We start from the raw sequence: 5065 nt of genomic DNA, 5'->3' as shown, positions 1-5065 counted from the left end.
ATCAAGATGTCCTTTAATTTCCACAACAGGCACTTTGTGGTACCAATTTGCAGCTAGATTTCGATTTACAGAAAACTCCAAATTAATTGGGTGCAACAGCTGAATATCAGGATGGGAGATGCCTGGCTGGATTATTGTCCTAATAACCAACAGAAATGATACATATGCAAAAATATAGGAGGAAACACAACATATGATTTTAAAAAACAAAGTGAAGCAGCTATCTTCCACTCTAAGTAATGACTTTAAGATGAACTTATAATTAAATTAATTTATAATCTATTGGCAAGGACAGATTAAAATATCTGATAAACAATGAAATTTTTATGAATACCTTTATCTTTAAATAGCAGACAAGTGATAACTGCAAACATTTTAAAAACAAAGTCACACTCTTAAAAACATTGGAGAAATCATCAAATTGTTATTCAACGATTAAAAATAGTTATGTGCCAATAATGATGTGTCAGTGATGGACCACATATATCACTGTGGTCCCTTGGGATTCCTCTTGCCTAGGGACTCTGTAGCTGTCATAAAGACAGTGCAATACATTATTTCTATATTTGGGGTAACACCAGTATAGGTAAACCTACTACACAGCCAGTCATAAAAGTACAACATGATCAATTACGAACAGCACATAATACTTGGTGATAATAAATGACTGTTACTGGTTGATATATTTTCTAGTCTTTCACTACTTAAAAATGTACTCCTTCTACTTAAAAATGTTTACTATAAAACAGTATGTCATGTTAAATTGGCTGAAGCCTCATACATCATATGTATCATGTTTACTGTGTATCCTGACCATATAGATTCTGACCAAGAGATCGCATGGAATGATTGGCTGATACCACCAATGTTTGTGTAAGGGCACTCTGTGATGTTCATACAATGATGAGATAACCAAATGTGCATTTCTCATAATGTATCCCCATCATTAAGTGAAGCATGACTATATATTTTTAGGTACAAAGACTAAGGAAAACATTAGCAAAATGCATGCTAACAACATTTTCTAGGGAGTTTCATAAAGTTTTTCTCCAGGACTGTTTTCTGAACTTGCTTTACAATCATTACCTTTTTATTCTGGATAAAAATCTCATTTGATAGGGTATAAAATAATTTTCTAATCTTCTTGTGTTTTTATGTGTCATGTGTGAGCACTGATGATACAAAATTACTTACAAAGTATTCCTGCCAATAATGTCTAAGCTCCATCAAACCATGATGAATCACTCAGATAAAACTAAATTGGGAACTGTTCCAGGAAGTAACCAGACTACACTCTTCAAAACCACCAAAATCGTGAAAAATACAGAAAGGTTAAAGGACATTCCAGAATAAGTGTGTATTAGTACAGAAATCCCTCTTAATAGTACAGAATGCAATTAAATGCCATGTGTGATTCTGGTGGGGGGAATTTACTGTAATGGACATCACTGGATCAAAGGTATAACCTCAATATTGAATGCACATTAGATAATATTATACCAATACCAAATTTCCATAATTTGATAATTATATTATAGTCAATATAACTGACCTTGCTTTCAGGAGGCACATTCTAAAATATTTAAGGGCAATGGGTCAAGATATCTATTCTCAAACCAGTTAGCAAAATATGATTTAAATAATAATACTATGTATACATATATTAAAGCAAATATAAAATTGGTAAAACTACTGAAATGTATAAAGTACACTCATGGTACTATTTCTATAATTTTTCTGTAGGCTTAAAATTTTTCAAAATAAAAAGCTGTTTTAAAAACAGCTGTATGTAATATGTAATAGAAGTTTGTTAGGTATGAGTTTCAACAATCACAAAATTTCATAGCAAAAATTAACATAATACTTAAATCCATAACTGCAGAAAGAGCATACCTAGAAAGCTTGAGTTTTGTGAGCTGCACATCCATTCTATCAATTACTGGAGGATTTAAGGAGTCTTCACCAGACACCAGACTAAATTGATTTTGAACTCTGATTAATCCAAGATCTACCACTACAGCATTGGTGGAAATGGAAGACTGTGGGGTGATAATAACTGGTGCTTTCAAATCAATGTAGAAGGAAACACGAAGGCTCCTCTGAGCAAGGTCCTTCACACTCATGGCAGCCTTTTCTGCAGCCTGGGCAGTGGCAGCACTCAGTGCCTCCTTAGCTGTCTGGAAATTGTTCATGAAGTTCTGTGGACACAAAGTATAAAAGAAAAAAAAATAGACACATCAATAACACTTTATATATATATATATATATATATATTATTTTCAATGACTTTATAACATTTGTTATCATAATTATCAGATTTACTTATTTCTAAATTGAAAACTCAATACTTAAATTATGATTTTACCAGAAGTGACATTAGGAATTTATGAAGATAGATAATCTGAATACAGCCAACATTCAGTGATAGCACAGCATCCACTTTGGACATATCAGTATACGAATCTCCCTCAGTAGCATCTGGATACAAATCCAAATTAAAACGAAAAACTTCATTTCCCATTATTGACACGGCCTGAAAAACAGAGTTGTGAATGTTCTGTAGCCAGGAAAGTAATGACAAAATAAAATCCCATTCAGAAAATGTTTTATATTTATAACCTTTATAAAAATAAATATTTAATTGAAATATATTTGTTTTTAAAAAATAAATTATAAAAATTTCATATACAATCATCAAAAAATATTAACTGTTTACTATTACATACTTGTTTATGAACTGTCTTAGGATCAACATCTGTGACAATAATATTTTCCAGTCTGGCAAAAAGTGATTGCTTCTTTGACTGAAGAGAAAGGGAGGAATCAAGGCCTGAAAAAAACATGTTATTATTATAATTTCTACAGATCTGTCATAAATAAGATACTTATTTCCATTGTATAAAATTATTTTGAAGTTTTAATTTTTTAGCAATGTCTAAATCCCAATGAATAAAGTTCTAATATTAGATATTTTTTAGCTTTATAAACATCAAACCTATAAATTTATCAAAAACTAATTATCTGAAAAAAAAACACATTTAGTATATCTCAGAATTACACAACTCCTTTATACTTTAGGTCATTTTATGGAGCCTGTTAAAGTGTCATGAACCAAATTCAGACTAGTAGATGTACTGCCAAGCCAAGACAAAAAAAACAAAACAAAAAAGAAAAAACCCAGAGCTTTCTGTTTTTTTTTTAAATTCTTAAAGAATTTCATTAAACATATTACACATATTCTTTACCTTTACCAGATTATAATAAACTGACAAAGTTAAGGCCAGGAGAAAACCTAGATGAGTTTAGCAGATTTGCCTAAATGAACATAATGGGCTCACAGATTTTCTTCTACATTATAGGTTTGCTTTGCCTAAAGTACAAATGAATAAATATGACATACAATTATATGATTATATATGAAGATAATATGAAGCTTAAAAAGGTCTAGTAATGATGAAGCATTACATAGACCTTCAACTAAATTGAACTGATGCTTCTCCCAGCCCATCAATGGTGTTCTAACATTAACATTAGTATTCCTTTCCACCTCCTAGACAATTCTCAGAAGGCCATAGCACATGTGTGTGGTTCAATTTTAAGGTCAAGTTGTGACTAACTTCTACAGTCCAAAAAGAAAGCATCCAGTCTAATCACACACTGGCAGGTATTTTACAGCTCAGAGCACTCCATTTGTATACTCCCTGGTATTGAGAGAGAAAGAAAGAAAGAAAGAGGAGAGAGAGAGGGAGAGAGAGAGAGAGAGAGAGAGAGAGAGAGAGAGAGAGAGAGAGAGAGAAAGGAAAGGAAAGAAGATCACAAGAGAATGAGTGTGCAGGCTTATCTCTTAATGAATTTTTAGTACTATGAGATCTTTACCTTGAATCTTGATTTCAGCAATATTGTTCTTCTCATCACAAACAATGACACAGAAAGCATTCAACTTGGCAAACAGCCTAAACCCAAAAACATCACTATCTTTAGAGGATACAATCACTAAAAATAAAACAAAGAATTCTATCACTGTGAGATTCCAGTAATCTAAATTTTGTTAAGCTTTTTTCTCCATATTAACTGAACCACAATTCTGCTAAATATACGTAAATACACATTTTTTAAATTCTCAAACTCTTTAAGATCTCAAATACTTTTGTTTTGTATATCCTACAGAGGTATGTTACTTTTATAAGTTAAAAGCAAAAACAAAGAAAGTAAAGAAAAAAAAACGCAAAATAAATAAATAAAGACACTAGACATTACTTAAGGTCACACACCTTAAGTAAAAGAGTCAGAATTTGAGTGGAATTCTTTCTGATCTAAAATCTGAACCTGTTTAATTAGATGCTGTCCCTGAACCCCTTCCTTTGGTCTCTGGGTCTTGATTTCCACATGTCTAAAATGGCAGGGAAGACTGAAATGGAACCTCTTCAGGAGCCACTGAGAAGGGAGGGAAGAGCTCAGAATAAATACAGATCTTGTTCCTCTATTACCCTCTCAAAGGCAACCACCACCAAAATAAGAGCAAAAACAAACATTTTCAAAAACAATAGCATGGGTTATATTTACCCTATAGATCAGGTGCTCACATATGATTCAATTTGAAGAAAAAGGCACAATGAGGGGGAGGGCATGCATTTGAATGATTAAATTAGATGATCTCTAAGATTCCTCATATTACCCTAGAGTACTAAAACCCCTGCTAACAATAAACAAAACACATTTTTCATACCTTTCTGCAAAGGTGATTTTTTTTGTTTTTCAGTTGAAATCTGTACCTCCTTGACAACACTCACATTTTGACTATCTGATGGAATAATGGTTGTCAGGTAGTTAATAGAAGAGAGAAGTGCTTGTGTTTGCAAGAAGAGATTTAAAGATGAAAAGGCCACCAAAAAGATGTTTTAGGAAGAAAATTAGTTTTATTTGACCATTTATAACTTGTACTCCACACAGTGACCCACCCCCCACCCCGCCCAGAGGCTCCCAGTAGACTTTCTACCACCTGGAAAGAAAAGAGGAAAGGAAGGTTCAGGACTCTATAAAGTAGGGAGTACATGGAAAGCAAGTT

At 32.6% G+C, this 5065-nt stretch overlaps 1 long non-coding RNA gene across 1 annotated transcript; it reads right to left on the bottom strand.

Moving 5' to 3' along the window:
* Positions 1 to 2124: 2124 nt before the first annotated feature.
* On the bottom strand, positions 2125 to 3920 carry LOC308635113. The gene is made up of 4 exons (XR_014019139.1): positions 3877 to 3920; positions 2727 to 2830; positions 2366 to 2533; positions 2125 to 2198 (listed from the first exon to the last, which is right to left on the bottom strand). It is a non-coding gene; the product is annotated as an uncharacterized lncRNA (long non-coding RNA).
* Positions 3921 to 5065: the final 1145 nt, after the last annotated feature.

This window comes from Spermophilus citellus (assembly GCF_964194105.1).
Source record: "Spermophilus citellus genome assembly, chromosome: 16".
Taxonomy (NCBI): domain Eukaryota; kingdom Metazoa; phylum Chordata; class Mammalia; order Rodentia; family Sciuridae; genus Spermophilus; species Spermophilus citellus.
This window is presented reverse-complemented; position numbering and strand designations above follow the sequence as displayed.